Consider the following 10,679-nt stretch of genomic DNA (forward strand, 5'->3'; position numbering starts at 1 on the left):
CACAGCCCCCCCGCAATCCCCTCAGCCCCTCCCCCCCCTCCGGGCCTGGCAACCTCCTCATCGCCACGGACCCCCTCCAGCCCCCCGCAATCCTCTACAGCCCCCCCCCAGGCCTGGCAACCCCCTACAGCCCCCCCGCAATCCCCTCAGCCCCCGCCCCCCGGGCCTGGCAACCCCCTCAGTGCTCCGGGCCCCCTCTAGCCCCCCGCAATCCCCTCAGCCCCCCCAGCCTCCACAGCCCCCTCGGCCTCCTACAGCCCTCCCGCAACCCCCTCAGCACCCCCGGCCTCCACAGCCCCCCCCCCACAATGCCCTCAGCCCCCCCCCGGGCCTGGCATCCCCCTCAGCGCCCCGGACCCCCTCCAGCCCCCCGCAATCCCCTCAGCCCCCCCAGGCCCTCTACAGCCCCCTGCAATCGCCTCAGCCCCCCGGGCCTGGTAACCCCCTCAGCGCCCCGGGTGCCCTCCAGCCCCCCACAATCCCCTACAGCCCCCCACAATCCCCTTAGCCCCCCCTGGGCCTGGCAACCCCCTACAGCCCCCCCCCCGCAATCCCCTCAGCCCCCCGGCCTCCACAGCCCCCTCTGCAATCGCCTCAGGCCCCCCGGCCTCCAGTGCCCCGCAGTCCCCTCAGCCCCGGGGCCCCCTACACCCCCCACCCCCAGCACCCCGCAATCCCCTCAGCCCCCCCGGGCCCTACAGCCCCCTACCCCCAGGGTACGGCAATCCTCTCAGCCCCTGGGCCCCCTACACACCCCACCCCCAGCACCCTGCAATTCCCTCAGCCCCCCCGGCCTCCACAGCCCCCCGGGTCCCCTACAGCCCCCCCGCAATCCCCTCAGCCCCCCCGACTTCCACAGCCCCCCCGGGCCCCCTACAGCCCCTGGGCCCCCTTATACCTCCCACCCCCAGGGCCCCGCAATCCCCTCAGCCCCCCCGGCCCCCCACCCCTCAGGATTCGGCAATCCCCTCAGCCCCCAGCCCCTACAGTCCCCCACCCCCCAGTGCCCCGCAATCCCCACAGCTCCCCCAGCTTCCTACTGCCCCCATGGGCCCCCTACAGCCCCCACACCCCTGCAGTCCCCCAGTTCCCCTCCAGTGCCCCCTGACCTCCCCCCAGCCCCCACCTCAGCTCCTGCAGTCCCAAGCCCCTGGCAATAGGTGGACCCACTGATGCTTCCCCAGCACACGCACCCCACTGCTGTGTTGCTGTTTGCATTGCAGTACAGTAGCCCCTGGCCCTGGGATGCTAACCTTCCCCCAGCCCCCTACTGCTCCCCAGCTCCCCCCACCACCCCAGCATCCCCACCTCTGCCCTGCAGGGCCCTAAACTCTCTCTGCAAGACCAGCGTTGATACAAGCCCAGCCTAGAATGGCCCAGGCAAGGGCTTGGCAGGCCCAGCGGGCTGCTGACCCACCTGCCCCCTTACCCACCTGACATAGCATTGTTTGTGTCTGGCCAAGGACTGGTTGCCATGTGCTGGCCTGCTCCTGCCCCACTGGCGTGATTTACTGCCAGCTTGCTCAGCACCAGCTTGAAGAACAGGGCCCCTGCCACCCAGGCACTCCAGACAGCCAGCGTGGGGTGGGCAGCAGGTGACAGCGTCCCCTGGGATCCCATCGCCTTTCTTTATTGAGAGAGCGGCTCTCTGTGAAGGTAGAGCCCAGCAGAGGGGTTTGGCCATCTCTCACCCCTGCAATCCTGCTCAGCCTCACAACCTGCCCTGCACGGAGCGGGGGAGATAGTCCTCCCATCTGGGTGCAGATGAAGGCACGGAGAGGTGAGTGAGGTACCCAAAACCCCAGAGGAAGCGGGTACCGAGCAGCGTGAGGACACAAGAGCCCCTGCCTGGCGGCCGTCAAGCTGAGGACACGCAATGGGACACTGGAGTAAGGAACGAGAAGGCCAGGAACGGAAGAGCAGGGGGGCTGGATGGCAGGCGCGGGGTGCTAGCCACCCTCTCCTTTTCTACCACCCTCTCCTTCCCCCCCTTGAACAGCTCAATTAATTGCCTGAATTGCTGGTTCTCGCAGCAGGCTTGTAGCCAGCACCACGGCAGACAGGGACGCTGGGTGCAGGTTCTAGGAGGGCAGAACAGAGCTCCTGGGGCAGGTTTCTCCTGGTCTGCTTGTTCCCACTCCCTGCCCCTCACCCCGCAAGGGGCACAGGCAGCATCACTGCCGGGCCCTGCCTTTGGAGGGCTGTTTTCTGGGATCACACAAATAGGGGAAAGAAATCCAGACATCAAAGGAAACACCTTTATTTCTCATTGATTGGCAAAGGGACTAGGGAGAGGCGGTGTGGCCCAAGGGAATCTGACCCCCAGGCAGGGTACCCCAAGCTCTCCCCCTGCCCCTCCCCCGCTTTGAGAGGACGCCGGGGGCGGGTCTCATGGCTGGCCTCCCTCCCGTAGCGGCTGGCACCCTGGAGGGGTCCTGCTCCGCACCTGGCGGTGGGGTGCTGCTCCTCGTGCTCTCGCTGGCCGGATGCTGGGGTGGCAGTAGAACCGTTATCATTACTAAAGTCAGTAATGGTAACGGTTTCATTGACACTCCGTGTGCTCAGCCTCCTGGCAGCTGCTTCTTGCCCAGGCGGCAATCCCCCCCCAGCAGGGCAGGGCTCCAGCCTGGCAGGAGGAGTAGTTGTTAACCCTTTCTTCCCCACTGGCTGCTTCCCCACTTGCTGCCTGTTTGTGCAGGTGCCCCAGAGCGGCAGGAAGATAGCGCCTGTTTCCGTCCCACGCTGGAACCCGGGGAAAAGGAGCGCCCTGAATGCAGGAAGGGGCTGAAGGGGTGAGGGTGCCACAGGCAGGGCCAGGCCTTCATGGGTGGCTTTAGGGCCACCCCCCCCCCGCTTAGCCCTCCATTCCTCTGCAGGAGGGGGAGGAACTTGTGCTGTGCTAGAAGTGATTTGGGCCGCTGCTCCCAGCTGGCCAGGCTGGACCTGCAGTAGAGCTCCTGGCTGAGGGGTGAAGCTCAGGATAGTACATCATCTATACTGTAGTGTCTCATAGCAAACTTACAGTATACGATGATATCCTGCCCAGAGCCCCCATGGCGGGTGGACGCTCTTGCTGCCTGGTGGACAGGCAGCAAGACCTGCTCTTGCGGGTGGACGCTCTTGCTGCAAGAACGCTCTTGCTGTTCTTCTTCTGGAAAAGGGAACCTAGAAAAACACCAAGAGAGCAGCGTTATGGGCGAGACCAGAGAGCTGCTGAGACAGGACAGCACAAAGCCAGGCAGGCCTGCCTGAGAGCAGCCGCTACTCCCTCCTCCCACCAGCTTCTCAGCTGCCCTAGGACTTCCTAAAGCCACAGAGTACAATATAAAGCCAGGGCAGGCCTGGACTCTGGGCCTCCCAGCTTCTGGGCAGGCAGTTTGGTGCCAGAACCCCACATGATGTCTCATAGGGGTGGGGAATAGTCTCCCAGAACTCCCTGGATCTTGTCCTTGCTTGTCCTGGCCTCCTGGCATCCAAGGGAGGCGTGTGGGGTGTTACTCCAGTTACCATCCCCAGCTAGCACCAGCCTCCTGCCAAAGGGCTTCCCAGAGCACTGGAAATGGTAGTGCCCCTCAGACACGCAGAGTGGGGAGTGCTCCTGCCCTCCATGGGGATGGAGAAGGGGGCCTGATAACACAGGCCTTTCCACACGCAGCGCCCCAGCCTCCAAACAAAGTTTCCATGCCCACAGCGCAGAGATGGGCACAGAGCCAGTTGCCTGGCACCCCACAAGTCAGGGGTACATGGAGCTGGGGTTTGGTCTTTTGCATCCCTGGGGACATTCACCCTCTCACGGCAAGGGGCCCGTCTCCGTTCCCTAGTGCAGATTGTCACTGTGCCTGGTGCCACCCTGCTGGCTGCTGAGATGGAGCTGGGACTTAGGGGAGCAAGCAAAGAAAATCCAGCCTGTAATAAAGCAGCGCAAGGGGCCCCAGGCCTCTCAGCCGGGGCTGCCCCACTGATGCAGCTCTGGGGAAGTCTAAGGCAGCAATGCCAGAGCCCCTTTCCCTTAGCCTGGCTGCCATCACCAGGCGAACCAGCTTCCCTCTGGAACTCCAGGGACCAGCCCTGGTAGAATCTACCCCGGGAAGATTGAACAAGCATGTGGCAGTTACAACCCAGGCCAGGGGATAGTAGCATGTAGCAGAGTCCAGGCCCTCTTCGAATGTGACCCACCAGCCCACGGGAGTCTCCAGTGGGTGGGACAGGATGCAGCCACTTCACGCTGGTGGGCTGGAGCAGAGCAGCTGTTCACCCCTTGGGACTGTGGATAAGTCATTAAAGAGAAGACTCTAAGGAATAAAAGAGAGCGAGGCCCCTCCTGGTGAGCCTCAGGAAGGCAGAGCAGGGTCTGGGCACTTACCTGGCTCAGGCCCTCAGGCTAGGCTAGGCTGGGCTGGGCTGGGCTGGGCTGGCGGGCCAGGCCGGGGAGGGGAGTGGGCTCCTTCTTTCCACTCCAGAGCCAGCGCCTCCCGCTGAGTCACTTATAATACCTACTCTGGCCTCATTTGCATATCAACTATCTGCTCATATCTGGCCCTCCCCCTTTTAACCCTGTCCTGCCTGGCTTTGGTGCAGCTGCCGCAGGGAAGAGTCTGCCCCAGTGCTAGGGAGCTCCAGGAAGTGACAGAGCTTTGAAGACAGCAACTGAGTCCTGTCTGCTTGGTGTGGAGTTAGCACCCTGCCCACTCCCCTGGGGCGAAAGGCCCCTGCACCCGGCACAAGGCCCACACAAACCACCTGGCCCAGCAGCACTGCGCCCTGCCTTGCTCCCCTGGGTCAGAAAAGTACTGCGGGGGCCTGGATGTAGGGGCAAGTTCTTCCCCTTTGTAAATGGCCTGTGACAGCTGCACCAGAGTGTCAAGTGTCATTACACACATTCCCCAGGACTGCCATCAAAAGAGCCCAGCCCAGGTGCCCTGGCCCATGGCCAGCAGGGCCCACGGCCACCCCACGTGCCTGGCACCTGCTTCAGGGTTAGCACACGCACATCACGAGAGCGGGGGGACTTGGGCACCAGCGGGAGGGGCCCTGGAAACCGAGCAGCAGGAGCAGCTCTTCCCCCCACCCTGCTAACGTGTCCTGAAGAGAGGAGCACTAGGGCCAGGGGTGCTCATGCCCCAGGGGCCACTTTCTGCCCAGCCTGCCAAGAGCAGGGCCCAGCTCCAATTAGGGCTGGTTATAGCCATGGTGTTCGTGCCATGGCATCCCATCTGCTAGGAGCTGGGCTAAGACCCTGTATACTCATTCCATGTGTGGGCCACCAAACCACCAGCCCAGGGCTACAAAGCTGGGCCCTGATCCTCTGAGCAGGAACCAGAGCCCCGCTGCTGGCCCAGAGCTTGGAGGTTGTCAGCTTCCAAATGGTCTTGCTTTTTTCCCAAAGGAAACTCCATTAAGTAGCAGGATACGTACAGCACAAACCGAAGAGTCCCCTGAGCCAGGCACAATCCCTGCCCCGACCGTGGGCATCCCAGCCCCACAGAGGCACATCCAGGGATGGTCAGTAACTGAGGCAGCACTGCCGTGAATTGCTCCCGTCCCCGCAGGTCTAGGCATTGGCACCTGCTCCATCCTGTGACAGGACTGCACCTGCTGTGCCTCTCTGGGACCCCCACCCCAGCCAGGCATCGCTTATTTTTCTGGCGTGCCCCTGAAATTGCCTGAGGAAGCTGCAGGCTCAGCAGGCCTGAGAACCAGGCTTGTGCGATTAGACCATACCCCTGGGGTTGCTCGGCTCCCCCCTCCCATTGGGCCTTTGCAAATGCCTCTTAGGAGAGCCACTGAGGCAGGGAGCCAAGCTAGGCGCAGCCAACGGGGGTGGGGGTGGGGTGGTAGAGGCTGTTCTTGGTGCAGAGGGATTTTGGCTATTTCCGAGGGACTCAGCACCCAGATAACTGGTGGCAGCTAGGTTGGGGAGGGACAGATGCCGGTGTCCATGTGTCCACATGCCCCGCCACAGAGCAGGGCTCGGCCTTGGGGGAGGAGGGTGGTTGGTGGTGTCACCTCAACCCTGCTGAGGGCAGGGGCTCCTCCACTGGAACTCTGGGTAGAACATGTGTGGGGCACTCACCTGGGCTGTCACTGTGTGTGTGGCCTGCGTGCCTGGCCGCTGGCCTGGCCGAGGGGCAGGGCTCAGGGTTCCTGGAAGCCGCTCGCCTGTGAGGCCTGTGATAAGGGGCTGGATGGGGCGCTCTGGGCAGGAGTTGCTGATAGGCAAGAGCCTGCTGCTTATCAGGGGCCCTGCCCTGGCACCTGGGTGGGAGCCTGTGCTCTCCTAGCAACCCTGCCAGCATCTCGGCACTGCCCAGGTTGCAGCAGGACCCCAGGCTGGAGCTGCTCTGATCCTGGCAGGGAACACAGGGGTGGGGAGGCTGCGGGGGCTCCTGTGTTCTCCTAGGAGCTGGGACGGGTGGGAGGTGTCCCAGCCTTCCACAGCCCGCAGGGTTGGCCTGGGGGAACCAGCTGGCAGCACCCAGGAGACTTTCAACTTGTGCTAGCTTACCGGACAGGAGCCCCCGGGCAGGTCCAGCCTCCCCGCAACATAAGAACGGCCACACTGGGTCAGACCAATAGCCCAGTGTTCTGTCTTCTAACAGTGACCGGTGCCAGATGTATCAGAGGGAATGAACAGAAAAGGGCAATTTATCAAGTGCTCCATCCCCTGGCATCCAGTCCCAGTTTTCGGCAGTCAGATTTAGGGGCAGTCGGCGTATGGGTTGTGTCCCTGCCCAGCTTGGCTAATAGCCATTGATGGACCATCCTCCATGAATGTTGGTAATTTTTTTTTAATCCAATTTTACTTTTGGCCTTCACAACATCCCCTGGCAATGAGTTCCACAGACTGACTGTGATTGTGTGAAGAAATACTTCCTTGTGTTTGTTTTAAACCAGCTCCATTGCAAGACCACTGGTTTGTGTGTTATGGAAGGGGTAAATAACACTTCTTGATTCACTTTCTGCACATGAGCCATGATTTTTAGACCTCTATCATATCTGCCTGTCGCCATCTCTTCTCCAAGGTGAACAGTCCCAGTCTTATTAATTTCTCCTCAGACAGAAGCTGTTCCAGACCCCCAATAATATTTGTTGCCCTTCTTTGTACTCTTTCCAATTCCAATACATCTTCTTTGAAATGGGGTGACCAGAACTGCCTGCAGAATTCAGGATGTGGGCGTACCATGGATTTATATAGCAGCATTATGATATTTTGTCTAATGTATCCCTTTCCTAGTGATTCCCAACACTCTGTTCGCTTGGACGGCCGCTGCACATTGAGGGATGTTTTCAGAGAACTCTCCACAATGACTCCAAGATCTTTCTTGAGTGGTAACAGCTAATTTAGACCCCATCATTTTCTATGTATAGTTGGGATTGTGCTTTGCATCATGCATTACTTTGCATTTATTGATATTGAATTTCATCTGCTGTTTTTTTGCCCAGTCATTGTTTTGTGAGATCCATTTGTAGCTCTTCACAGTCTGCTTTGTAACTATCTTGAGTAGTTTGTACCATCTGCAAATTTTGCCATCTCACTGTTTACCCCTTTTCCAGATCATTTATGACTATGATGAACAGCACTGGTCCCAGGACAGATCCTTAGGGGACCCTGTTATTTACCTCTCTCCACTGTGAAAACTGACCGTTTATTCCTACCCTTTGTTTCCTATCTTTTAACCTGTTACTGATCCACAAAAATAATTCCCTCTTATCCCTTAAGTGCTCACTTTGCTTAAGAGACGTTAGAGTGGGACCTTGTCAAAGGCTTCCTGAAAGTCTAAGTACACTGTATCCACTAGGTCTCCCTGTCCACATGGCTGTTGACCCCCTCAAAGAATTCTAATAGATTGGTGAGGCCTGATTTCCCTTTACAAAAGCTGTGTTGACTCTTCCACAACAAATCATGTTAATCTCTGTGTCTGATAATTTTGTTCTTTACTGTAGTTTTGACCCATTTGCCTGGTCCTGAAGTCTGGCTTACCGGCCTGTAATTGCCAGGATCGCCGCTGGAGACTTTTTAAAAAAAATCAGCATCATGTTTGCTTCCACCAGGCATCGGGCACAGAGGCTGCTTTGAGCGATATATTGCATAACGCAGTTAGCAGTTCTGCAATTTCTGGGGGGTTTTTGCCTTCCTCTGCAGGGTGGGGCACGGGTCACTTGGTGGAGGATTCTCTGCACCTTAAAGTCTTTAAACCACGATTTGAGGACTTCAGTAGCTCAGACATAAGTTAGGGGTTTGTTACAGGAGTGGGTGGGTGAGATTCTGTGGCCTGCGTTGTGCAGGAGGTCAGACTAGACTATCGTAATGGTCCTTCTGACCTTAAAGTCTATGATTCTATGAATTTCATATCTGAGTTCCTCCAGGACTTTTGGGTGATACCATCTGGTTCTGGTGACATCTTACTGTTTAATTGATCAGTTTGTTCCAAAACCTCCTCTATTTACACCTCAATCTGGGACATCTCCTCTGATCTGTCACCTAAAAAGGACTCGTGTGGGAAATTGCCCTCACATTCGCTGTGGTGAAGATGGACACAAAGAATTCATTTTGCTTCTCTGCAACAGCCTTGTCTTCCTTTAGCACCTCAATCACCCAGGGGCCCCACTGATTGTTTGGCAGGCTTCTTGCTTCTGACATACTTTATTTGACATTCAGCAGTTCTACGTTGATTAAACAAACATAGGGGGTTGGGGGGGGGAGGATGCAGGGTTCATTACAGCTTTAAATATACATGACACGTTTTATTGCATGTACTGTCCGTTGCATCTTACAGGTTTGGATTGGCTTGGTTACTTTGCAGGAACCATTTCCGGTGCCACACGCACAGCATATGGTTTGACTTCCTCTTTTCCTCATCTTTACCTTTGTGAAACTTTAGATTTTTGTTCTTTAGTTGATATTAAACAGTTTCCCGGGTGTAGGTGGCTGAGACAGTTTGGTTTTTTAGCCTACTGACCTATTTACTTATTTTATTTAGCACAAACATTGTGTTTTAACCTGATGATTTACTGACCTCCCCAATTCTGTCTGCAAAGAAATGAGCCCCCCACCCCTCCCTGGGTTAATTCCTCAGGTCAGACCCATGGTCCAGCTAGGCCAGCGTCCTGTCTTCTGACAGTGGCTGGCACCAGATGCTTCAGAGGGAATGACCAAAACAGGGCAATTATCGAGTGACCAGCCCGGTCGTCCAGTCCCAGCTTCTGGCAGTCAGAGGTTTAGGGACACCCGGAGCATGGGGTTGTGTTACTGACCATCTTGGCCGATAGCCGTTGATGGACCATCCTTTAGGAATGAATCTAATTCTTTTTGGACCCCTGTTATAGCCTTGGCCTTCACAACATCCCCTAGCAGCAAGTTCCACAGGCTGACTGTGCATTTTGTGAAGAAAACACTTCCGCTTGTTTGTATTAAACCTGCTGCCTATTAATTCCACTAGGCACTGCTGAGCCCTTCGCTGCAGCGCCAGAGCTAGGCCAAGGTGGGGAAGACACACTGCCAGCGGTGATGCAGCCAGAGGGGCTCGGGGCCTCTGGTGCAGGACCCCAGGACCTGGCCTGCACACACGCTCTGCTCCCTGGATGTGCTGGGGGCCCAGGCCCATGTGTTTGCTCGTAGATAAGGGATCCTCCAGCTCTCAGCCTCTGCTTGGACTTCAGGAAGTTTTCACTGTCCCCACCCTGCACTATCTGCAGCTCCACAGGCGTCAGACACACACTCTTCAGCTGTTTGTCTTTACAGGGTCCCTCAGTCAGGGGGCTGCCAGACACCCAGATCTTGGCTCGGCTTCCAAGCAGTGGGCTCTTCCTCCCACTCGTCTCAACCCTGACCCCACGCCCATGATGTTCCTGTCCTGGCTGAGGGGGAAGGGTGACCCAGCCTGCCCTGCTTCAGGGTTTCTCCTACACAGGCATTACTGTAAGGCTAGCAGGATTGGGATGCCCTGACCAAGCCGACCGTCCATGGTGAGCTGCAGGGGCAGGCAGGGGCAGCCAGGACCCATTGCTTGTGGGGCAGAGCAGTAGCTAAATGGACAGGGATAGAAAATCAGAAACACTTATCGGTTTTAGCTTCCGATTGCCACACTCTGCTCCTTTAGCCGGGCACTGCGGGGCCCAGAGGCTGCAGAGGCCACAGCTTGAGGACTGGCGCTGGCCAGAGCAGGAAGCGTAAGCAGACAGCAGGTGCTGCTGCCCCAGTCCATGTACAGTGACAGGGACTCACTTTAAACCCAGTTTCTAGAAGGGCTGAGCCAGTGATGAGCTGCCAGAAGCTCAAGAACCGGGTCCTTCACTTGTGCCGGGTCTCCGGCAGCACGTCCTGCAGTCCCTCCGGGTCTTCGGTGGCACTGAAGGACCCGCCGCCGAAGACCCGGAGCGAGTGAAGGACCCGCTGCCAAAGGGCCGCCGAAGGCTCAGTAAAAATTCACAAGGGAGCCTCCCCAGCCAAGAGCTCAGGCGGGACGGACAGGACGGTCCCGCGGGCCACATCCTGTCCGTCCCGCCTGAGCTTCCCCACCCCTTTAACAACCGGTTCTAAACCGGCTTCAAAATTTAACAACTGGTTTGCGAAAACCGGTGTGAACCGGCTCCAGCTCCCCACTGGGCTGAGCATGTGTTCCCGGGAAGGGTGAATGTGACTGAGGCTCAGGGCAGGCAGATGGTAGGTGGCTGGGACA

The 10,679-nt window shown here is 57.9% G+C and overlaps 1 long non-coding RNA gene across 1 annotated transcript; it reads right to left on the reverse strand.

The window, feature by feature from the left end:
* Positions 1 to 2,244: 2,244 nt before the first annotated feature.
* LOC140899806 (uncharacterized) lies at positions 2,245 to 4,947 on the reverse strand. The gene is made up of 2 exons (XR_012155475.2): positions 4,364 to 4,947; positions 2,245 to 3,165 (listed from the first exon to the last, which is right to left on the reverse strand). It is a non-coding gene; the product is annotated as an uncharacterized LOC140899806 (long non-coding RNA).
* Between the last annotated feature and the right edge of the window lie 5,732 nt (positions 4,948 to 10,679).

Source organism: Lepidochelys kempii, chromosome 17, assembly GCF_965140285.1.
Source record: "Lepidochelys kempii isolate rLepKem1 chromosome 17, rLepKem1.hap1, whole genome shotgun sequence".
Taxonomy (NCBI): domain Eukaryota; kingdom Metazoa; phylum Chordata; order Testudines; family Cheloniidae; genus Lepidochelys; species Lepidochelys kempii.